This window comes from Bos javanicus, chromosome 9 (genome assembly GCF_032452875.1).
Source record: "Bos javanicus breed banteng chromosome 9, ARS-OSU_banteng_1.0, whole genome shotgun sequence".
Classification (NCBI taxonomy): Eukaryota; Metazoa; Chordata; class Mammalia; order Artiodactyla; family Bovidae; genus Bos; species Bos javanicus.
This window is the reverse complement of record NC_083876.1, coordinates 10239318-10264617: the sequence shown is the minus strand read 5'-3', so window position 1 is coordinate 10264617 and position 25300 is coordinate 10239318. Positions and strand designations below refer to the sequence as shown.

The following is a 25300-nucleotide window of genomic DNA, read 5'->3' as shown; positions in this document are numbered from 1 at the left end:
GACTAAAAGTACTGACACATTTTCCTTTCTTTTAAAGGGCAAAGTTCCACCCGTCGTTAGTGATTAATACCCGCAGGCACTCTTCAGAGCCTCATCCAGCAAGCAGTATAGGCTACCCAGGTGGCAAGGGGCTGAGGGTGCATCTTTCCTGAACCACAACAATGCAGGCCAGCCTGGAAGGTGGGGTGGAGTGGGAGACGGGCCCAGGATGAGGCCATCCAATAGCAAAATAGCAAAATAGCAAAATAAGAAGTCTGTAAACAGTTTTAAATAGCCAAGTCAGGGTAGCAGTTCTTCTCTAAATTATCATGTAGAAGCAACAAGGAGGATAAGAGACAGAAATGCACATTCTTTTTTCAAACGTTTTATTTTGCATTGGGGTATAGAGTTTGCCTCGTAGCTCAGTCAGTAAAAGTCTGCCTGCAGTGCAGGAGACCCGGGTTCGATTCCTGGGTCGGGAAGATCCCCAGAGAAGGCAATGGCAACCCACTCCAGTATTCCCGCCTGTAGAATCCCATGGACGGAGGAGCCTGGCAGGCTCATAGACTCGACCCATAGACTCGAAAGAGTCGGACACAACTGAGCAACTAAGCATATACACACATTGGGGTATAGCCCGTTAACAGTGCTGTGATAGTTTCAGATGGATAGCAGAGGGACTCAGCCATACATGTACATGTACCTGCTCTCCCCCAAACTCCCCTCCCACCCAGGCTGCCACACAATATTGGCCAGAGTTCCCTCTGTTGCATAATAAGACCTAGCTGGTTATCCATTTTAAATATAGCAATGTGTACATGCAAATCTCAAACTCCTTAACTCTCCCTTCTCTCCATCCTTCCCCCTCTCCTCCCCAGGCAACCATAAGTTTGTTCTCTAAGTCAGAAATGTAAATTCAATCTTCACGGAAACTCTAGTGTTGAAGAGCAGTCAGATGCACGAGAGTCAGGATGGGTTCTGGAGGATGCTGAGAGAGGAGAGCCGTGGCCACAGAGCTCAAAGCCTAGCAGAAAGCATGATTTTGTCAAGTGGTACCATTTGATGGGCACTGTCAGCAGGAAGGGTGTGCCTGTGAGAGTGGCGGGAGCTTCCCTGGACCTGATTCGGCACAAGGGAAAATTAGAGAAGGCGGGAATGAGTAAACACTCATATAAATGGTCTGCAAGTGTAAGACATAGCAAGTCAGTGAGACAGGACAGGGGTGTGACACCCCAGCAGAGGAGATTGCAGCTGCCAGTATCAATCAGGAAGAGAGAAATCAAAATCAAAATAATTCACACTTATAAAGCTGTAACATAAGGAGAGCTCCCAAAGCATGGCACCATGAAAATGTCGCCATGAGACAGATGAGGTTGTGAGCCAATATATCAACATGAATTCATAAATGTATTGAGAAGCAGCTGCCAGGATAAAAGTGAAGCTCAGAGTAGAGGCAGGACTCCAATGAAGCCTGGAAACACGACACCAGGAGTAGCAGTATCTGGGAAAGACGAGAAAAACAAAATCATTACCAAAGTGAAGGCCACACTGAGAGCAGTCCCAAAGATAACAGACACCAGGAAAATCAGCAAAAGGGACACAGAAGACAGGACTGAGAAACACAACAAGTAAAATGATAATAAAGAGCCAAAAATAATAGTAGCTAAAATAATAAACATGAAGTGAAAGTTGCTCAGTCATGTCCGACTCTTTGCAACCCCATGGACTATTCCATAGTCCATGGAATTCTCCAGGCCAGAATACTGGAGTGAGTAGCCTTTCCCTTCTCCAGCAAATCTTCCCAACCCAGGGATCGAACCCAGGTCCCCTGCATTGCAGGAGGATTCTTTACCAGCTGAGCCACCTGGGGAATCCCAAGAATACTGGAATGGGTAGCCTATCCCTTCTCCAGGGTATCTTCCCCACCCAGGAATCAAACCAGGGTCTCCTGCATTGCAGGTGGATTCTTTACCAGCTGAGCTACCAGGAAAGCCCATAATTTATTTAGTCACCTTATAAGGAAACTACTTTCTATTAGTGTCACCATTTGATAAAAAATAAAACCCAGGTCCCCCACATTGCAGGCATATTCTTTACTATCTGAGCTACCAGGGATAAAGATTTTAAAAGGAGATCTAACATAGTTATCTCTTGCCCACCACCACCAAAACCAAAATTTAACTGAAATAATAGAACAGGGGGCTTAGGTGTTGCAAGTGGTAAAGAACCCACCTGCCAATGCAGGACGGAACACATGTTCCATCCCTGGGTGGAAAAGATCCCCTGGAGAATCCCACGGACAGAGAAGCCTGGAGGGCTACAGTCCACGGGATTGAAGAGTCAGACACAACTGAAGCAAGTTAGCACGCCCACACACAATAGAACAGGAAAGATATAATTCACGACATTTTTCAAAAACAAAAGCTAGATTTGAACCTGCACCTGAAACGCTGTGCCATGTTCCTTGAATTTAAAAAAATGAAACAAACCCATTAACACTGTGACATTTCCTGAAACTGTGATTGAACTTCAGAAATAATGAAAGAGTTATGTGGACCTCCAGGCAAAACATTCATCTACTAAAGGAAAAAAAAATCCTTTGACCTGGGACCCTAAAAAATAGTACAATAGTCCAAAGTCCAAAAAGAAAGAATATATGGACCTAAGGATATATGACCTAAGAATTTATACCCAGCAAATTTTATTCAAGTATAAACTGAAAACTATCCCAGAGAATATTGCTGCCGTGAACATCTCTTGAAGAAATTTTTAGAGGACATCTTTTAGCCAAGCAAAAGAGGATAACAAAACTACAAAGGACAGACTAGCAGTAAATCCTGACTCTAACTCAAGGAATCAAACTAAAACAAATGTAGGCATTATAGTTGAAGAACAGAATCTAAATGCTATAGACAATATGGCCATGATGTAATTAATAACATTTAGGAAGAACAGAACTGAACAGTGAGAGATAAAGTGGTACATTGAACTCCTTATCTTTCACAGAAATGGATAAAAATAGCAATTAAATATATAAATCCAATAGGAAAATGCATGTGTGTTTTATATAAAGGTAGACATATTATCATATAAAGGGTGGTGGAGCAAAAGAAAAAAGAATGGAGAAGATGCAAATACAGTTATTTCATTTTTCACAAGATAAAAATTAAAGATTAAAAATAAACCCCTTTTCCAAACTAGGAGTAGAAGGGAACTTCCCTAATCTCATTAAAAGTGTATATAGAAAAAGAAACACAGAAAATATACTTTATCCTGAAATGCTGAAAACGTTGTTTTGGGAATTAAGAACAAGAGATTCTGGGACTTCCATAGAGGTTCAGTGGTTAAGTCCCCATGAACTGCAGCATGCCAGGCCTCCCTGTCCATCACCTTCTCCTGGAGTTTACTCAAACTCATGTCCATTGAGTCAGTGATGCCATCCAACCATGTCATCCTCTGTCATCCCCTTCTCCTCCTGCCTTCAATCTTTCCCAACATCAGGGTCTTTTCAAATGAATCAGCTCTTCACATCAGGTGGCCAAAGTATTGGAGTTTCAGCTTCAACATCAGTCCTTCCAATGAACACTCAGGACTGATCTCCTTTAGGATGGACTGGTCGGATCTCCTTGCGGTCCAAGGGACTCTGCCCCTTAAAACCCCAACTCCGGAACCCTTCTGAGAGTCGCTTTTTCAGCAAAGCATTTTCAAGGGTCGGGTGAGGGAGGACCCTGGTTGGTTGTTGCAAACTTCTTGGCACAAGAATCCTTTGTTCTTAGGCTGGCCACATAGATTAGCTCAGGATGTTTCTGTAAACTTCCAAGACAAAGGTCAGTCTCTGTTCTGCAACTTTGTATCTCTATATGAATGAGAACCTGTTATACTTTTAAAGGTCAGAGCCTTCAGAATGGACTACCCTGTATATTTCAGGCTGTAGGCAATATTCTTAACTTGTAGCAAAAGCAATAAAAGGCAAAAGTTAAAGAGAAAGAAACAGATTCAATATGGAGTCAGATTTGTTCTTTGTGATTAGACTTTCATGTTTCCAGTGCCACAGTGCAAGTCTCCACCTATAGAGAGCCAGGGACAAGCTACTAGAGAAAGGTAAAAATGGCCAGCTGAACAGGAAACTGGCCATTTTCTGAAGGCTGCAGAGAGGGCTCATCCAGGCAGGGCCCAGTGCAAAATGAAAATGAGGGTCCCTTGTTCAAAAAGCACGGGTAATGTGTCGTGAAATGTACTAAAACATAAAGCTTTTCCCTCCGGCATGTTCTCTTGATTTTTCATGGTGTTTTATATAAGCTGTGTAATGTCACTGTAAGTAAATTAAATTTTTTAGATTACTGGCATATGTTTTGCTATTTATCTTTATATCATACGATGCCCTTTTAAATGCAAATAGAAAAGCATTTAACTCAAATGCTGAATCACTGAAAGTACACAACTCATATTTTGTAGCTCATGCATGCATATGTATTTTGTTCTTACCAAAACAGTGGAAATGCCACACAAAAGTTAACTGTGTTGTTTCACTTCTTAATATGCATATATTCTACCAACACTCTCTACCTTTAGCTGGCTGTTGAGTAAGGACACCGAAAGGAAAGGAAGTGTGGGTTGCCCAGTCTTTCCTTTTCCGTAATGTCACTGGTATCACCGTGAGTGGTTGGCTAACATAAGGAAGTGACGTGAGGGGAAAAGGATGTGCTTGGGTTTATTGGTCATCCACGTACTTATGAGACAAGTCTGCGCCTTGGGATCTTCTGCTCAGTGCTTGCACCTGGACACACCTCTTCTTGAGAAACCAAATGCAAAAGAAATTGTATGGGACCAAAAGCAACTGCGTGCACGCGCAGTTAGGGCAAATTCTGGACAAAAGCTACAAAGAGAGGGAAAAAAGCCACCTGCCACTTTCGAGGAGCCTGGAGCAAATGTAGGGTGTCAGGAACAAAAGCAGCGAGCGTACTGAGCATGCCCCCTGGACACACCACCACCTACGCGGTGGGCAAAACACATAAGCCACCCCTCCGGCTCAACCTCTGGACACCTCCCTACCCTCACCCCATGCAAGGAACAAGCTTGCCCTACCTAAGGGAGCAAGGAAGTAATGGAACCTGTTGCTTGTTATTGCTCCTCCCTGCTGTAGCAGAGGTCCCAAAAGACCCTTGCCTGAATTTCTTGTCTGACCTCTAATCAATTTCTGTTAATTGGGGAAGGTCAAGAACCCTCGATGGTAACATTTATAATGCTAGCGCCTCCCTTCTGGGCTTGAAGCAAGTTCTGGCTCACAGGGAAATGCAGCCTCTCCATCTCCATATGGGCAGCATCTCCATGTGCTCAGCCCTGTGCATACCAGGTCCTCCTCCAACTCCCAACGCCCCACGTACTTGAATTCCATGCTCCCTGGAATTCCATGTTCCTGGGCATCATCAATACTGCATGTGGGTGGGCCCAGACCCACCTGACAAAAAACAAGCTCAGGGATAAAAGTATTAAGAATTTCCTGATGATGACAGCAGAACATTAAAGTTTGGGGACCATTGAAGTTTGGGGTCTGATGCAATCACTGGCACCGTGAAGCCAGCCCTCCATTCTGGAGTCCGCTGTTAAAGGAGAAAACTGGAGCACATAGACTGGCTCTTCCTCACCAGCATCTCTCTTGTCTATTTAATATCATAATAAATGTTTAGGAGATACATCATTAGAGTCATCATATCAAAAATGTTTGAATGACAAGATTTATGCTGCAATTTTTTATTTTCCAAGGTCTTATTTTTCAGTTCATTATCGACTTGTCTCTATATGAGAGAACAGAATAATCTTCTAAGGGTTCTTAGTGACATTGCTACTGAATTTCTATGATTATTAATGCAGGATATGGAAATTTCCCCTCCAGAATAAGAATGAATTCTGAAGCCTGGAGTTACTCTTCAGGGAATAAATTCAAACTGATGGACTCTGAGATTAGCATGCAGCGAGTTTGGAGATGCGCCTGCTCTTCATCCATCAATTGGCAGCTGGTGGGGAAAACCCTGGGTTTCTCTGCATCCTGTATTTTGCAGTGCAACTGATGCCACACAAGCTGAAGAAGATTCTTCATCATCATGATGCTTATTCTATTGAATATTCTATGTTTTCAAAATATATTGAGTTCCAATTGCCCCAGAACCAAGTCGGCTCTAATACAGAAAGTGACCAGATGCCCAGGAAGGGGAGGAAAGTCTCTTCCTTTTGATAAACTGTATTGGGTGCAAATTATGTATTCTATGGTCTTTCCAGTAGTCATGTACAGATGTGAGAGCTGGACCATAAGGAAGACTGAATGCCAAAGAATTGATACTTTTGAACTGTGGTGCTGGAGAAGACTCTTGAGAGTCACTTGAACTGCAAGGAGATCCAACCAGTCCATCCTAAAGGAAATCAGTCCTGAATATTCATTGGAAGGACTGACGCTGAAGCTGAAGCTCCAATACTGTGGCTACCTGATGCGAAGAACCAGCTCATTAGAAAAGACCCTGATGCTGGGAAAGATTGAAGGCAGAAGGAGAAGGGGACAACAGAGGATGAGATGGTCGGATGGCATCACCATTTCAATGAACAAGAACTTGGGCAAACTCTGGGAGATGGTGAGGGACAGTGAGGCCTGGCATACTCCAGTCCATGGGGTTGCAAAGAGTTGAACACAACTTGGCAACTGAACAGACAAACAAATTGGATGCAAACATACCTGCAATGTGTGCGTAAGTGCATGCTCAGTCGCTCAGTCGTGTCCACCTCTTTGTGAACCCACGGACTGTAGCCCACCAGGTTCCTCTGTGCATGGGATTATCCCGGCATATGGAAAGCCCATGTCTGTTGAAGGGGTCCTTATAAGACCTGAGGCAAGTCACTGAATTTCTAAGTGTAAAGAGACTGATAACAACAGGATTTAGTTATGGGCTATGTGTGATTTAAGTAAGATATGGATGACTTAGCCCAGCCCCTGTGCATAGAAAGGGCTAGTAACTGTTAGCTCTCATTCTTGGCTGTTGTTGGTAGCCTGCTCATGACAGTCATGTAGAGAAGAGACGGTGACAGAGACCCACTGCTCCTATCCTGTTGAAATTCTCACAAGTGTTTATAGCAGAATCTTCCAGCAAGTCTACCACCCTCAGACAACTGTTTCCTGGACTTAGATGACAGAGGCCCAAGGGCCCATATGACACAGAGGCTGAGCATCCTGCCTTCTGGCCTCTGGATCCACAGCTGGACACAGAAGCTCACTCTCCCACTGGCGGTCCTAGGGGGCAGCTAGGGACTCTACTTTGTCTTTGACTCGAATCAGGATTTCTGTCCCTTGAGGAAATGAAGGTAAAGACTTGGGCCCTTCAACATATTAGAACATGTCTCACCACATAGTAAAAATAACACTAGAGACCAACAGTGTGCCAACAATATGGACCACGGAAATACCTTCTCAGAGAAAGATGCAGGTGTCTTCAGCCCTAGAAACCAGAAACATTTACAATCGAGGCTCCAGGAACATATTCTCTACCTCTCACTGGGAGGCTAGCCCCAGAAGTTTTTGGTAAGGAAGATCACAGAGCAATATCTAGCCAACAATACTTCACTTGGATTGACTAATCAGTTTAATAATTATCCTCAGAGCAACAGCCTTTCCTCACCTTCTTTTATTTTAGGGTTCAATAGAGTTCTTTTTCTACTTGATATTTGTACATATTGCAAAATTATCACCATAATAAATCCAATTAACAGCTGTCACTATATGTAGTTACAAAACTCTTTTTCTTGTGATGAGCACTTTCAAGATTCACTCTCCCAGCCACTTTCAAATATGAAATACAATATCATTAACTAGTCATCATGCTGAGAACTACATCCCAGGACTTAATCATTTCATAACTGGAAGGTTGTACTTTTTCACCACCTACATCTGCTTCCCCCACTCATCCCTACTCATCTCATATAAGCACAAGTAACTGGAAGTACAGTAGACAGGAAGACTGCCCAGAAAGCAAAGTAAGAGCCCACAGGAAACACAAGAATCAGAAAACAGGCTATTAAATGACCTACAGATCCAAGAAATCACAATACATATTAGAAAATGTTTTGAACTGAACAAAAACTAAAACAAAACATATGAAAATGTGTGAAATGCAGCTAAAACAGTTCTGAGAGGGAAATTTATAGCTTAATTTGCTTATACTTGAAACACAAAATGCCTAAAAGTCAATGATTTCAACTTGCAACTTAAACACCTAGGAAAAGAAAGGCACCGTAAGCCCAAAGTAAATAAAAGGAAGGAAATTAATAAGGATAAAATAGACATTACTACACCAATGAAGTAGATAAGTAATAGAGAAAATAGACAAAGGGAAACTTGGTTCTCTTTCTAATTTTTGTTGGAGTATATTTGCTTTACACTGTTGTGTTGGTTTCTGCTCTACAGCAAACTGAATCAGCTATAAATACACATATATCCACTCTTTTTTAGATTCCCTTTCAACTTGTGTGTGCTCATTCAGTCATGTCCAACTCTTTGTGATCCCATGGACTGGAGTCCGCCAGGCTCCTCTGCCCATGGAATTTCCCAGGCAAGAATACTGCAGTGGGGGCTATCATTTCCTACTCCAGAGGATCTTCCTGATCCAGGGATCAAACCTGCATCTCTTGCTTCTCCTGCATTGACAGGCAGATTCTACCACTAGCACCACTTGGGAAGCCCAGAGTTCCTTGTTTTGTTGTTTTGTTTTTTTAAAGATAGCAAGATTTGTAAATTCTTAGTGAGGTCAGTCAAGAAGAAGAAGGAAACACAAAACACAAATTACCAATACTCAGAATGGTGCCTAACTACTATTAAAAAAAAGAAAAAATTAGTAATACAAGCCTCAAATAGAGTCCCAGGTGGCACTAGTGGTAAGGAGCTTGCCTGCCAATGCAGGAGACATGAGAGACACATATTCGATCCCTGGGTCGGGAAGATTCCCTGGAGGAAGAAATGGAAACCCACTCCAATATTCCTGCCATGGACAAAGGAACCTGACGGACTATTGTCCATGGAGTAAAAGGCTGGGACTGAGCGACTGAGCACAAACAAACAGAGCTGGGAAACCAGCAGGGGGAGCTCTTGTTCCAAATCGGGAAAGCATCCTCACCCTGCTTAACTTATATGCAGAGTACATCATGAGAAACGCTGGGCTGGATGGAGCACAAGCTGGAATCAAGATTGCTGGAAGAAATAGCAATAACCTCAGATATGCAGACGACACTACCCTGATGGCAGAAAGTGAAGAAGAACTAAAGAGCCTCTGGATGACAGTGAAAGAGGAGAGTGAAAAAGTTGGCATAAAGCTCAACATTCAAAAAACTAAGATCATGGCATCTGGTCCCATCATTTCATGGCAAATAGATGGGGAAACAAGGACAGACTTTATTTTGGGGGGCTCCAAAATCACTGCAGATGGTGACTGCAGCCATGAAATTAAAAGATGCTTGCTCCTTGGAAGAAAAGTTATGACCAACCTAGACAGCATATTAGCCAGAAAGAAAAACACCAATACAGTATACTAACGCATATATATGGAATTTAGAAAGATGGTAACAATAACCCTGTGTACGAGACAGCAAAAGAGACACTGATATATAGAACAGTCTTATGGACTCTGTGGGAGAGGGCGAGGGTGGGAAGATTTGGGAGAATGGCATTGAAACATGTAAAATATCATGTATGAAATGAGTTGCCAGTCCAGGTTCAATGCATGATACTGGATGCTTGGGGCTAGTGCACTGGGACAACCCAGAGGGATGGTATGGGGAGGAGGGAGGAGGGTTCAGGATGGGGAACACATGTATACCTGTGGCGGATTCATTTTGATATTTGCCAAAACTAATACAATTTTGTAAAGTTTAAAAATAAAAAAAAAAAAAAAGAGCTTACCAGGGCCAAGCATGAAATGAGCCAGGCTGCAGGGCAATCGCCTGCAAACAGCTCCTCTGCCTCGTGACTAAACACCACCAGGGGGCACCCCAGTGCTACCCGACCTTTCTGTTTGCTAGAAAAAGCAAGAAATCTGCATTTTATTGTGAAATTTATTACTTTTAGATGTTGACAACAATTTTAAAAAATTAAAACACGGTGTGAGCCAAAAAAAAAAAAAAACGCAGAAACATTCCTTTGCCAACAAAGGTCCATCTAGTCAAAGCTATAATTTTTCCAGTAGTCATGTATGGATGTGAGAGTTGAAAGAAAGCTGAGCAGAGTTGGTGATGGACAGGGAGGCCTGGCGTGCTGCAGTTCATGGGGTTGCAAAGAGTCGGACACGACTGAGCAACTGAACTGAACTAAGCGTCGCAGAATTGATGCTTTTGAACTGTGGTGTTGGAGAAGACTCTTGAGAGTTCCTTGGACTGCAAGGAGATACAACCAGTCCATCCTAAAGGAGATCAGTCCTAGGTGTTCATTGGAAGGACTGATGCTGACACTGAAACTGCAATACTTTGGCCACCTGATGCAAAGAACTGACTCATCTGAAAAGACCCTGATGTTGGGAAAGATTGAAGGCAGGAGGAGAAGGGGACGACAGAGGATGAGATGGTTGGATGGTATCACGGACTCAATGGACATGAGTTTGAGTAAACTCCAGGAGTTGGCTATGGACAGGGAGGCCTGGCGTGCTGCAGTCCATGGGGTCGCAAAGGGTCGGACACGACTGAGCAACTGAACTGAACTGAACTGAACTGATGATGGTGCCAGAGCCCAGCAGGAAGGAGAAAAACTCCTGTCTTTCCTGGCAAGGACTCAGCCGTGAAAAGCCAGGGGACTTTTTGTTTGCAGCCCTCCCAGCTTCATTTCCCCTCTGTAAAGATCTTCTCCTTCCCTTACTGGGGGTGGAAGGAGTGAGGGGTGACTTGTAGGCTGCTCACATGGTTGCAGACCCCAAATTGCAGTTCTCTGCTGATCCCTGGATAAACGCACCTTCACTAGAGATACATCTGGCAGTCTATTTCAGGTCAACACTACAAAAACTATGTTTTTCAAAAGGATGATGAGAATTGTTGTAAAAAGTTTTATGACAATAAATGTGACAACCCATATTAAGTGGAAAAAATATTAGAAAGATTCAAATTACCAAAACTGACACAATAAGAAAATTTTTAAAAAACATGAATAGCCCAATATCTGTTAAAGAAATTGAATTTAAAATCAAAAGCCTCCCTACAATGAAAACATCAGGTCCAGATAGCTTCACTAATGAACAGCCAAAACAGCTTCAAAAAAGGACATTGGAGAATTCATACAACCTGATTTCAAGACTTAATATCAAGCTACAAAAATCCAGGCAGGATGGTATTGGTCTGAAAATAGATAAATCAATAAAATGAAAAGAGAATTCAAAAAATAAACTCATATTTAAAAGATCAGTCACTTTTTAACATATACTAACAAGTTTGCAGTGAAAGTGAAAGTCAGTGGTGTTCGAGAACACTGGAATGGGTAGCCCTTTCTTTCTCCAGGGGATCTTTCGGACCCAGGGATCTAACCCAGGTCTCCCACACTGCAGGCAGATTCTTTACTAGCTGAGCCACAGGGGAAGCCCAAGAATACTAGGGGTAGCCTATCCCTTCTCCAGAGGATCTTCCCAACCCAGGAATCAAACTGAGGTCTACGCATTGCAGGTGGATTCTTTACCAGCTGAGCTACCAGGGAAGCCCAGAACTACTTGCTATTAGTATCGCCGTTTTATAAAAGACAAAACAGAGAGGTTATATAACCAGCCCAGGGTCACACAGTTAATAACAGCAGAGCCAAGCTTCAAAGCCAGGCAGTCTGCACCAAGATTCTATAATCATAACTCACTACACTGTTCTGTTACTATGACGTGTTTCACTATTGGGTCAGCCTTATAAGATCCTGGGAAATTTTGTAAGTAACCGTATAAATGGTGATATAAATCAGAACTATGGTATTAATACTCTGAGCAATGTTCAGGGGGAAAGTTACTGAATATCTGATATTTTAATTATTTATAATATTTAATGGCATAGTAATCAATACGTAAGCCTAGGGAAACTAGATTTATTTTCCACTGAAAAGCAAAAGAGAATTTGTCTAAGATTTTAAGTAGTTTGGGAACACTAGAGAGAAATTAAGATGAGGATAGATACACCCAGAGGCACAGAGAGTAGGTGTGGTCCAGCCCAGCCCAGAGGGGTGTTTCATCACAGTTACTGTTAGCATGCCATCACAGGGGCAATAAAAAGAAGGCTAATAAACATTTTATTGGTTTTATTATTGTTTTTAATTCTCTATGGATAATGCACCTCTTTGTTGCCTGTACCCAGAGCAGACTACACTTACCAGCCCCCACAGATACACCACTGCTTAAGACTCTCCATATTTATAAGCTTAATGTTTTAGATTCATGAGATATATTTAGGTGCTTGATATGGTTTGTTGTATAGATAAATGAATTCCTTAAAGAAAATAAAGAAATCCTGGACTTAGAAATGCAATTGAGAGCATATACAGTAAATTAAGCTGTTGTGATGCTGAGGTTTATAATAAGAAGCATATATATTTGATCTGGTCTTCATTTCTAAGTTTGGTATAAAGGCGCCATCTTTCATGTTAATGAGGTGACTTTTGGAATGTCCATAGGTCTCCTAAGGCTGGGGTTAGTCAACAGAGGAGCCAACCATGTGATTAGAGGGTTTAAATTTTTTATCCTACATTTGACCTCCCAGGAAAGGGGCATGCGAGCATCCTAAGTTGCTTCAATCGTGTCTGACTCTTTGCGACCCCATGGACTGTAGCCCTCTGGGCTCCTCTAGCCACAGACTTCTCCAGGCAAGAATACTGGAGTGGGTTGCCATGCCCTCCTCTGGATCTTCCCAACCCAGGGATCGAACTCGCATCTCTTACGTCTCCTGCACTGGCAGTCAGGTTCTTTACCACTAGCGCCAGCTGGGAAGCTAAGAGGAAGGAAAGAGGTGCTTGAGTTCAATTAGCACATAGGCTTCCTCCCCACCCCCACCCCACCTCACCCCTACCCCCGCCATCCCATGGCTCAGAGGGTAAAGCATCTACCTGCAATGCAGGAGATGCAGGCTCGATCCCTGGGTCAGGAAGATCCACTGGAGAAGGAAATGGCAACCCACTCTAGTACTCTTGTCTGGAAAATTCCATGGACGGAGGAGCCTGGTGGGCTACAGTCCATGGGATCGCAAAGAGTCACACATGACTGAGCAACTTCACTACTCATGAATGATTTGATGAATCCTGCCTGTTTAACATTGGCTTTCTAGGTAGCTCAGTGGTAAAGAATCCGCCTGCCAATGCAGGAGATGTGGGTTCAATCCCTGAGTTGGGAAGATCCCCTGGAGAAGGAAATGGCAACCCACTCCAGTATTCTTGCCTGGGAAAACCCATGGTAAGAGGAGCCTGGCGGGCTACAGTCCACGGGGTCACAAAGAGTCAGACACAACTGAGCACCCACGCATGACTGTAACAAAGCCTCCATAAAAGCACAAGAGGAGGAGGTTTGGAGAGCTACCAGGTCAGTAAGCGTGTGAAGAGTGGCTCTCCTGGGGAGGGCATGGACGCCAGTGCCTCTGCTGTGCTACTCCTCCATCAGCTGTTCTTGATTAGTCGCTCAGTTGTGTCTGATTCTTTGCGACCCCGTGGATTGTAGCCCTCCAGGCTCCTCTGTCCATGGGGATTCTCCAGGCAAGAATACCGGAGTGGGTTGGCATGCCCTCCTCCAGGGGAATCGTCCTGATCCAGGGAATAAAGCAGGGTCTCCCACATTGCAGGCAGATTCTTTACCATCTGAGCTACCAGGGAAGCCCCAGGCTGTTCTTGGGTTGTATCTTTTTATACTACACTGGTAATCTAGTAAGTAAAACATTTCTCTTAGTTCTGTGAGCTCCTCTAACAAATCAATCAAACCCAAGGAGGGGCTCATAGGAACCTCTGATCTATTAGTCAGAAGGTGATAACTCAGACTTCTGACTAGCATCTGAAGGGGGTGAGCAATCTTGTGAAAGTGAACCCTTAACCTGTGAGATCTGATGCTATCTCCAGGGAGATAGTGTCAGAACTGAGTAAATCACTGGACACCTGCCTGTGTAGAAGCATGGCTCGGGAGTAAGGGGGAAACTCCTAATCCATGGGCAATACCACATTTAGGTATTTGACAAACAATTGTTAAACTTTCTGGGCTTATAAACAGAAAGCTAAGACTTATGAGTTGAACCCAAGGGCTTAAGGAACAGAGCTTGTGCAAGCTTTCTCACATGCCAAGAATTCTCTGGGTGCTTTTCACACATGAACTCACAACCACCCAGTTAGTATTCCAGTTTAAAGGTGTGGAAACTGAGACCCAGCTGTGGTGATGATATCATCTACACAGGGTTGTGGTAGTGATTGAATAATGAGTTGCTATCTATGAGGACAGGTCAGTAGTCCACGGATGGAGCTACTAAGTGGTACAGCTCAGACTCAAAGCACAGCCTCTGCCTCCTGGGTCCAAGCTCCTAAAGTTCTGAATTCACAACTCTAATTAACTTAAATATTAGTTTGTAATACCAAACAGTCCCTGAAAACTCTTACTTGTATATTAAAGTCATTCTCAAAGATGCCGGCAAACATGTGGATAGAGACAACCCTGAAGTAAGATGCTACTGTTACAGAAGAAACCTCTCAACTGAGGTTAAATAACTTATCCAAGGTCACGCATGCGTGCTAAGTCGCTTCAGTTGTGATTTCATGCAACCTCATGGACTGTGGCCCACCAGATTCTCTGTCCATGGGATTCTCCAGGCAAGAATACTGGAATGGATTGCCATGCCCTTCTCTAGGGGATCTTCCCGACCTGGGAATCGAACTCGTGTCTGCCTGTGTGTCCTGCATTGCAGGCACATTCTTTCCCACTGAGCCATCTGGGAAGCCCAGGTGGGGTTGACCGTCCAAGGTCAACTGCCTAATAACTGACAGGCTCGATATTCCACCTCAAGCCCATCTCAGTCTAAAGCCAGTCGTTTACACCAGCCTGACAGTGCCCTGGCACTTGCTGGCAGTGTGGTCTACAGACCAGCAACACTGAAGCATCAGGAGAGATGCAGGGCGTCGGCCCTAGAGAGAATCAGAATCTGCATTTTAACAAGATCCCCGGGTGATTCCTGTGCACTGTGAACGCAGAGGCTCTGCTCTCATCAACCTGACCTCCAGCTTCTAGCTGCTTAGAATTTTCTGGGCTTCTGAACACAGTTGGGTTATGTCCCAATGATGTTTTCTGCTCAGACACACAAGCCAAAGGACAAGAACAAAGAAGGGGGTAAAACAGCTGACTGTTGAGTGTCAAAGAATAAAGGCAGCTAATAAAGCAGCAGGAGGATGAGATTTTGCAGTTTCTATGAATATTTCAATTAGAAATCTCCCCTTTATCTAAATCACTCATTGGATATGTAGTTAGAGTCTAACTTTATTATCATTTCAAGAGCCCTCACCTATTCCCCCCAAACATATTTTAAGCATATTGTAAGTAGTAAGTCTGTGAGTAGTAAGATGAGTCATTTCTTTAAAGAAGCCCTGATTACATGAACTTCCGACCTCCACTAGGTCTGTTGAAATAAAAGGGAAAAGGAAATCCATCTTCTTTGGTTTAATATTAGCTTCTTCTTTTTAATTGAAGTATAGTTGATTTACAAGGTGGTGTTGATTTCTGCTACACAACAAAGTGATGCAGTTATACATATACACGTATATATACATACATATATATGCATTCTTTTTCAAACTCTTTTCCATCATGATTTATCACAGGATAAATATAGTTTATCCTGTTCCCTGTGCTATACAGCACAGCTGTGTTGTTTACCCATCCTGTTTATAATACCTTGCATCTACTAATCCCAGCCTCCCAATCCAACCCTCATCCACTCCTCTCCCCCTTAGCAACCACAAGTCTGATCTCTATATAGTGAGTCTGTTTTTGTTTTATAAGCATGTTTGTTTGTGTAGCTTTAGATTCTACATATAAGTGATGTCATTTGTCTTTCTCCTTCTGAGTTACTTCACTTACTATGATAATCCCTACATGCCCAGGATAGGCTTGCCGGGTCATACGGTAGCTCCGCTCTTAGTTTTTTAAGGAAGTTCCATATGGTTCTCCACAGTGGCTGCACCAACTTGCACTCCCAGTAACAGTGTAGGAGTTACTATTTACTATTTGTAGACTCTTTGATGATGACCATTCTGACTGGTATGAGGTAACAGCTCATTGTAGTTCTGTTTTGCATTTCTCTAATAATCAGTAATGTTGAGCAACTTCTCATGTGCTTTTTGGCCATCTGCCTGTCTTCTTTGGAGAAATGTCTACTTAGTAGGTCTTCTGTCCATTTTTTGATTGGGTTGTTTTTTGTCATTGACTTGTAGAAGCTATTTTTGTATTTTGAAATTAAGCCCTTGTTGACTGCATGTTAGCAAATATTTTCTCCCAGTCTGTAGTTTGTCTTTTTATTTATGGTTTCCTTTGCTATACAAAAGCTTGTAAGCCTGATTTTGCCCCATTTTTTCATTTTTGCTTATATTTCTATTGTTTTGGAAGACTGCTCTAAGAAAATATTGGTACAATTTATGGCAGAGAATGCTTTGCGTATGTTCTCTCAGGAATTTTATGGTGTCTTGTTTTATATTTAAGTCTTTAAGCCATTTTGACTTTATTTTTATGTATGATGTGAGGGTGCATTCTAACTTTATTGATTTATATGCAGTTGTCCAGCTTTCTGAACACCACTTGGAGAGGAGACTGTCTTTTCTCCACTGCATATTTTTGCCTACTTTATCAAAGATTAATTGACAATGGGTGTGTGATTTATCTCTGGGCTCTCTGTTCCATTCCATTGGCCCATATGTCTGTTTATGTGCCAATATCATGTGGTTTTGATTAGTGTAGCTTTGTAGTATAGTCTGAAGTTTGGGAGGGTTATGTCAATGGCTTAATATGTAAAGCATGCATGTAAATATCAGTCTTGCCACCAAGCGTTAGTTTCATTCAGTTGAACACAGGTACTGTGCTAGACTCTGTTGGGGGCCAGAGTGAGGTACTCCGCCCGTGACAAAGGTCATGAGGAAGGAGGCTCGACATATGCAAAGGCGGGATCGAGCCTCAGGAGTCCCCCTGGAACTCCTCGAGCATCTACCCCCATAACCAGAGCCTGCCTACTTTACTACTTTGTGCTCTCACCTACATCTCTGACTTTACGGGGGGCTGTCCCCCACCACCTCTTTCGGAGAAGGAGGTAACCTAGAGCTCCAGTTAATAATAATTCCTGGGCGTGATAGGAGTGTTTCAACCTACAAACTCCTCTGAAGGTTCTCTAGCCTGCCTGACAGGCTTGTCCGGCCACATGTGATTGCTCACAGCCTCCCAACCGTGAGAGGCACGAGATGCTTTAAATCTTCTAAAAACAGGTTCCTTAGAAAAGTTAGAAAACTATTAGGATAAGTATAATGGGCTGATTAGAAATTGTATTGGTGAAGGGTTTTTCATTTGTTGAGCCAATGTTTGTTGCTAAGTCTCCACATCCCCTGCCCTTACACACATTAATGAATATATAGAAGAAATAAGTATTAACCTTTGATATTAATCACGTTAGACCTTAGGCTAAGTAAATTATTTCCTTAACTAAAACCCACTACACCCTCACCCTATAGGAATGTAACTTTATTTGGGTGGTGTCTGTTTTAAGAATAATCACCCCTGGAGAAATAAGTGTCCTGGTTGACTGACCGTTGTCACAAGGAGAGGGTCATAAATTGTCAGCAGGCCCCCCTGGCCAGAAGATGATGTAACACCCCTAAGACCTCTGTATACATTTGTATGAAGCACCTGACTTTGATAAAAGTCAGAACTGCTGACCCCGCGTGACCTTTGCATAACATCTCAGTGTGTAAAAGTAGACCATGGAAAATAAAGAATTGGGATCAGTCTCTCGAAATACTGGTCTCCCCATGTCGCTCTCTCTCTCACTCTGGTTGAGTCTCCATCTGGAGCGCGGAACCCGCCATGCTTACTAATTATGCCTGGGCTTCTAAGATCCGACCGGGGAGGCCTCAGTGTCTCCTCTCCTTCGGGAGAACGGAAGGACACCTGCGGCCTACGTAAGTGGTGCAAACTTCTTGTCTTGAAGTTTTATTGGTCTCCCGCGTAAACCAAGCTACTCAGCCTCTTTTCTCCACTGAATTTTCCTACTGAGCTATCCTTATTCTATTACTCTTTATATCTTTAATTAATATCTAATTGAAGCTATTGTATCCTGACCCTCGCCGACGCCGTCCCCGCTTCGAATACCCTGGATCAACCGGGGCAGGACCCCGGCAAGACTCATTCATTTTTATTTTCTTTCTCTCTCTTCTATTGGCAGTGCTTCATGTTTAATCTTTCCAAAATTGGATTAAAACATTTTCCTTCAAATACTGCTCTTTATCTTACAGCATCTCCACTCACACCAAGCTTTTCCACACCTGGTCCCCAGTGGTGCCTTACAAACCATCCCCAGCTCCTCCTTCTCCACCTCTTAAATGCAGCACTGTCCTAGCTGTTTCTAATCATGATGGGTTCTGCCCCGCCCCACAGACCTTTCTCATTTGCTGCTACCTTTTCACCCCAATAGTCCTGACCTCAGTGAAGGCCCTTACTGTCCATATCCTGGACCACTGAAGCAGCTTTCTAGTTGCTTCTCCTGCCTCTGGTTCTCTCTTCAAATGGTAGACAATTTCCTTTCTAAGAAACAAGTCTAATCGTGCCACTTTCCTGAAGACCCGATGATGGCTCCACTGCTCAGAGTCCAGGCTCTGTACCCAGCACCCGAGACCCTTCAGAACTGGCCAGCCTGCCTCCTGGGCCTCACTCCTAACCACTTGCCATGTACCCAGGGCCCTAGAGACCCTGAAGTGTTGACCACCCCCCAGTGTGCTTTCTCACACCATCCCCATCAACCAAACTTCCAACACTGATCACACGTCCCAGCAGAGATGCCACAACCTGAAGCATTTCCTGCTTCTCTGCCTCTTAAATAGCGGTCCCCAGACAGGATTGCATCACCAGGAAACTTTTTGGAAATGCAAATTCTCAGAACCCACCACAGACCTTCTGAGGCAGAACCTCTGGCCACAGAGCAAAACAATCTGTAGTTTAACTGGCTGATTCAGATACATATCCAAGTTCACGTTCAAAGCACCACGGTCATGCCACCAGCCTACCTCACAACACGTTGTAACTACCTGTGGTTCCTCCTCCTCACTGCTTGACAAGGAGAGCCTCACATGCAAGGAATCTCATCCTTATTTCTTCAGTGTCCAGAGCACACAAGTCTATCAACTTCTTCTGCAAATTCAGCAAGAAGTAAGTCATATTCCTGACTTTTTATACTCCTATTCATGACATTATTTTTTAAAAGACCACCGTAACTTTCCTCCTGACACTGTTCATCCAGCCCTCCCTTAATTGCCAGATTCTACATGGGTGTCAACCCTGAGAAGGTTGGCTGGACAACTGCTTTTGTATCCAAAGAACAGACTGTGAAATCCTGCTCACCTAGCCAGGCAGCCTGAGCACCAACTTCTTTTCCTTGGCGATGGACCTAGTGAGCAAGTGTTTAGGGAACTGGCCTTTGTCCAACAGCTTGCGGACTAGATAGTCATTTATCTATAATTGGCCCCAGACTGGTTTCAGAGGATAATTGTCACAAGGAAACCTTCAGGCCCAAACATTTCATGTTCTCAGTAAGGATAATCTCATGAAAGATAGACGTAGGGGAAAAACGAGACAGCAAAACTGAATGTGCTTGGTTATTGTTTCTCTTTAGAGACACATATCTCACACCATAATGCTATTTTAATATACCTTTGAAACATGTTTATACGAAATGAGAGAAACACTGAAAATAGTGGTGGCACCCTGGTGTCTATATCACCCAACCCAGAGTATAAAATACTAATAAATAAGAAAGGGCAGGGATGGCATCGTCTGTTCCCTAGCGGAGTATCCGGACCTGGGTAGGCACTAGATAAATATCTGCTGATGACTGGTTTTTTTCCCCTTCATCATAGTAATTCCATTTTTAGCTAAGTAAGAGAACCCACATGCCATAAATATGCAGTTTTCACTTTCTTTTTTTATGTAAAGAGAATGAATAACCAGCCCCATTAGAACTACAGAATGCAAATTCGTTCTGTGTTTTGTTTAGAATGCCTCAGCCTCCCCCAGTCATCACTCTGGAGACTCGGGATCCCCTACCCTTAATGACCTGCTGACCGAAGCCTGGGGCACAGAAGCTCTCGGGCAACTTCCCAGCACACTGGCTGTTAATAGGAGCAGCGGATACACTGCTTCCTGGCTGGGAAATCAATAGTTCTTTGTTGATTAATAACTGATTTCTCCACTGATCAAGCGCACAGATCAATGCACCGCCCCATCTCCCAGGCCTTCCAAGGAGCCAAGCTGCAGCAGGGGCTCCTGCCATCCTTCTCAGGTTTCATCCTGCTCGGAGAATGGCCAAGACACTCCAGAAGGAATAGGAAGACCGGGCCACACCCAGAACCCTGCTTTCACATTTTAGAACCGGGTGTCTGTGCGCCATCACCCCCCACTTCCTGTCCACTAGATGGCGCTGGAGACCCGTATTTGTAACAGTTCTCTGGGCCTGAAGAGTGAAAAGTAACAGGCGGAACGACGTGGAACGCTGAAAATTTATGAAAGTCAATCCTTTCACCATCCTGGCCTTGCATGCGTCTTGGCAGGCCCTTGAACAGAAGGTCCATCCAAATGAATGGAAATATAAAACTTGCGCATTTATTTATGACACTGCCAACCTGAGCACCCACAGCTGCCAAACAAGTACCTCCTGGCACTTCTTTATTCTAAAATAAAGCAGCTGTTTACACGCTGCCTAACAATAAATGTACCCCCTAAAGAGCATAATTTCTGACACTGAATATGGAAGAGAAAGTCTGCGATGTTCCGAGACACTGCTCAGTAAAATCAACCCATTGTCAGACCTCACACTCACTGTTAGCATCCTAACACCCAGTAGAAAATTAGCAGAAATTTAGTCAGAGGTGAGCCTCTGTGTTCCCAGTGATCACCTTCTCCTTAGGACTGAAGGCCAAATTCAGGTCAAAATCCAAGTAATTCAAGGCTATCCTGGCATTTCTTAGACTGTGATGGCACTCCCCCTCTGACTATTGCTTCTCACATTTTGCTGGGGGGATGTGGGGGGGCGGGGATTGGCCAGTAAATGTGGCTTATTTGGAGAGCAATCTGCATCTTCTGTAAATAGGCGAATCGTGTCGTTCATTGTGTGCTTTCCTTTGGGGGCCTGAGAGCCTATCTCTGCAGCAACATAAATACACTGGGCTTGGCTGGGGGCAGCCACCAGCCTCCCGTCCACAGGATGGACGGGGTTAACCTCATTTGAGATGGACCACCCCCTTCTTATATGCAGAGTACATCATGAGAAACGCTGGGCTGGAAGAAGCACAAGCTGGAATCAAGATTGCCGGGAGAAATATCAATAACCTCAGATATGCAGATGACACCACCCTTATGGCAGAAAGTGAAGAGGAACTAAAAAGCCTCTTGATGAAAGTGAAAGTGGAGAATGAAAAAGTTGGCTTAAAGCTCAACATTCAGAAGACAAAGATCATGGCATCTGGTCCCATCACTTCATGGAAATAGATGGGGAAACAGTGGAAACAGTGTCAGACTTTATTTTGGGGGGCTCCAAAATCACTGCAGATGGTGACTGCAGCCATGAAATTAAAAGACGCTTACTCCTTGGAAGGAAAGTTATGACCAACCTAGATAGCACATTGAAAAGCAGAGATGTTACTTTGCTAACAAAGGTCCATCTAGTCAAGGCTATGGTTTTTCCAGTGGTCATGTATGGATGTGAGAGTTGGACTGTGAAGAAAGCTGAGCACTGAAGAATTGATGCTTTTGAACTGTGGTGTTGGAGAAGACTCTTGAGAGTCCCTTGGACTGCAAGGACATCCAACCAGTTCATTCTGAAGGAGATCAGCCCTGGGTGTTCTTTGGAAGGAATGATGCTAAAGCTGAAACTCCAGTACTTTGGCCACCTCAGGCGAAGAGTTGACTCATTGGAAAAGACTCTGATGCTGGGAGGGATTGGAGGCAGGAGGAGAAGGGGACGACAGAGGATGAGATGGCTGGATGGCATCACTGACTCCATGAACGTGAGTCTGAGTGAACTCTGGGAGTTGGTGATGGACAGGGAGGCCTGGCATGCTACGATTCATGGGGTCACAAAGAGTCGGACACGACTGAGCGACTGAACTGAACTGACTCCCTTCTCACCTGTTTTGAACTGTCTGGTTAACTCGCTTTGGAAAGGAGTATCAATAATTCAGCAGCCCGTTGGCATGTCACCCTGACAAATGGAAACAGCTACAGGGCCATTGACTGCATAGCTGAAGAGACGCCTCCTCTGCAGCCCACCTTCTGCCATGGGATCAGTGAGAAGAGGAAAGCCTGCTGAGACTGATACACCTGTGGGGAGACCCAAGCACCTGAGGGCCAGCCGAAGGCCTCGGTGCGAAGATGCGCAAGGCGAGTGTTGGGTTCATGAGTATGGCTGAGGCAATCCGTTCCTTGCTCTGTGTTTCGGCTGTCTTTGGAGTCATATGAATTAACAACTCCATAGAGAACTCTGATCACGCCACCTAATGTTTTTATTCCTCCTTCTCCAAAACAGTGCCTCTGAAAGTGATTAGAAACATATTTCTGTATTTCTGTAAAGAAAAAAAAAAGCTGTCATTTGGCCAAAGTGTTGTCCATCCTGGGCACCTGAACCCCCTACCTTTGCTCGGCTCCTCTGGGTATTTTTGCTGGGTGTCCCTAGGGCCCCCGCCCCGGGGGCCTGGGCTCCAGAAGCACCTCCGTTTCTGTTTCCACGGGGTCTGTCTGCCAGGATCAGTCGATGAACAGCACCGATTGTGCAGGAGTCTCGGGCCCCCGCACCCCCAGCCACTGCGCACACACAGTCCCAGGCTATCCACCTCCCCCAGACTCTCCCTGCTGAATTGGGACCCCACCCTCCAGCGTGACTTCACTCCCTGACACCCTTTGTCTCAGGGAAGGGTCTCTAGAGGCTTTACAGGTAGCACTGATGAAACTGCTGAAGATGTTTAAAAGAACAAGTGTGTCCATGTCTTAGGAGTGAGAACAAGAGGGTGTAATGAGTGTTAAGCCGTGTCTTTTCCTCTCAGCTAGAAGCATCTCCTAGGCTCCCAAAGGCATGATCAATTTTACTAACGATTTGCTCTGACCTACTGAACAGTCTTCTGCTTAATACTAATAATGCACATTTGCAGAAGGTTTTTAACTTGGCAAAAACTCCTTGGTTCCTGTTACTCATTTAATCATTGCAAACCCACTTGATAGCACATTGCTTTTTAAAAATCACAAAAACTGGGATTCTGTGGAATTAGTGACTTAACTAAAGTTTGGGGCCGATCAGTGACAGGGCCAGGTCTTTGGAGCCTGTATTTTTTTTCCCCTGCCTCTGTCTTAAAAAAGAAATTCACTGGCTTACCAGTGCTGAGTTCATTACCTGAATCTGTTAGAATAATATTGGAAATAAATTTCAAAATGCTGCAAAAATATTTATAGCTCTCGAATCTATGGAGATGCCACAAGAATAAAGTGGGATCATAGCAGAGTGGAAATATTAATATCATGAGATTTAGGATCTGACAAACCTGTGCCAATCCTTACTACTGTGTCCAAAGTATTCAACAACCCGAGACTGCTTTCTCTTTTTTAAATAAATGTACTTATTTTGGTTGTGTCAGGTCTTCATCGTGCTGCATGGGCTTTTCTCTGGCTGCTGTGAGTGGGGGCTTCTCTACTTGCTGCATGTGGACAGCATGTGGGGTCTTAGTTCCCTAACCAAGGATCGAACCCATGTCCCCTGAATTGCAAGGCAGATTCTCAACCACTGGACCCCCAGGGAAGTTCCCTGCTTTCTCGTATGTAAAATGGAGGTAATTTCTACTGAATATGAGTGGGAGGATTAGAAATCTAACAGATATAAAAGAATGCCTGTTAGATTTATTGGCACCTAATAAATACTACCTTTTACCAGCTATTTGGATTTATTTTTATTAACATCAACATCATTATAATTGAAAACTATGGAATTAATACAATTCCAGGATAATCTGTGAGCTCATGATGATGATGTTAGTAGGTGAAACTGTACAGAATACGAGAAAACTGGCCTTTAATCTGGACATGTGGTCCAGATTGGCTGACTGGCTCTTAGTAACAGCTTAATGTTTTTCCATCCTCTGGATACTGCAAACTATTTTATTGTCTGTAAAAGTAAGTTTGGCCAGAGAAACAATTATTCCCAGAACTCTGGAAACTCTAGAAGACACGGGCAATTTGTTTTGTTAACAATCTGCCAGTGATACACCGAACTCTGCCTCTGTTTTTCCCCCTTGTCCCTGTCATTGTCAATTACTTTGCACGATATCAGGATCCGGAAAACAGTTAATCAGGTTAGATTGCTAGGCAACCTTGAGTTGGCTTTGCTTTAATCACAAAACATGCTGCTGCATCCATCAATTTCCCTTTTATGTAAGCTTCTTCATTATTGTGACATTTCACCATTGTCCATGGCAAACGTGTTTGCCGACTTCCATGTCACGGAAAAGAAACGTGGTATGAACAGAAGAACCCATGGGGAAGGGCAGCCAAGACAAAGGTGTGGAGTGAATTTGAAGATGTAACTTAGTGAAAAGCCCAACTAGTCCAAATCCGTGAAGCCCGTGTAAGGAAATGTGACCTGTCACGAGACGGTAACAGCAACGCTTGCATTCCACCAGAGCAGAAGTCTGATGACGACATCAGGAAGCACCTCAGAGCTGGGCTGGAGGCATTGATCAAAGAGCATTGCGGGCCCTGCAGGGAGAAAAATAGACCCTGTGCATCGCAGATGTGGTGCTCTTACCACAAGAAAGTACGGAGACAAAAAAACTTTTGGAAGGTGATGGATATGTTTGTTACTTGATTATCACCTGTGTGATGGTAATATGAGGTCTACATACATCCAGACTCACCAAATTATATTATGTGCAGCTTTTTATACCAATTATATCTCAATAAATCTAAAGGGAGGGCATTTATTGAGAACACGAAAGGAATTGCACGCAGACCCTGAAGGTAAGAAGATCATGGCAATATTCTTTTTTTAAGACTATGGTCTAATTTTTTTTTTTAATTAAGGGCTATTCTAT

General features: G+C 43.7%; 1 long non-coding RNA gene across 1 annotated transcript; it reads right to left on the bottom strand.

Moving 5' to 3' along the window:
• Positions 1 to 1369: 1369 nt before the first annotated feature.
• LOC133253670 (uncharacterized) lies at positions 1370 to 23716 on the bottom strand. The gene is made up of 2 exons (XR_009738370.1): positions 22858 to 23716; positions 1370 to 1480 (listed from the first exon to the last, which is right to left on the bottom strand). It is a non-coding gene; the product is annotated as an uncharacterized LOC133253670 (long non-coding RNA).
• Positions 23717 to 25300: the final 1584 nt, after the last annotated feature.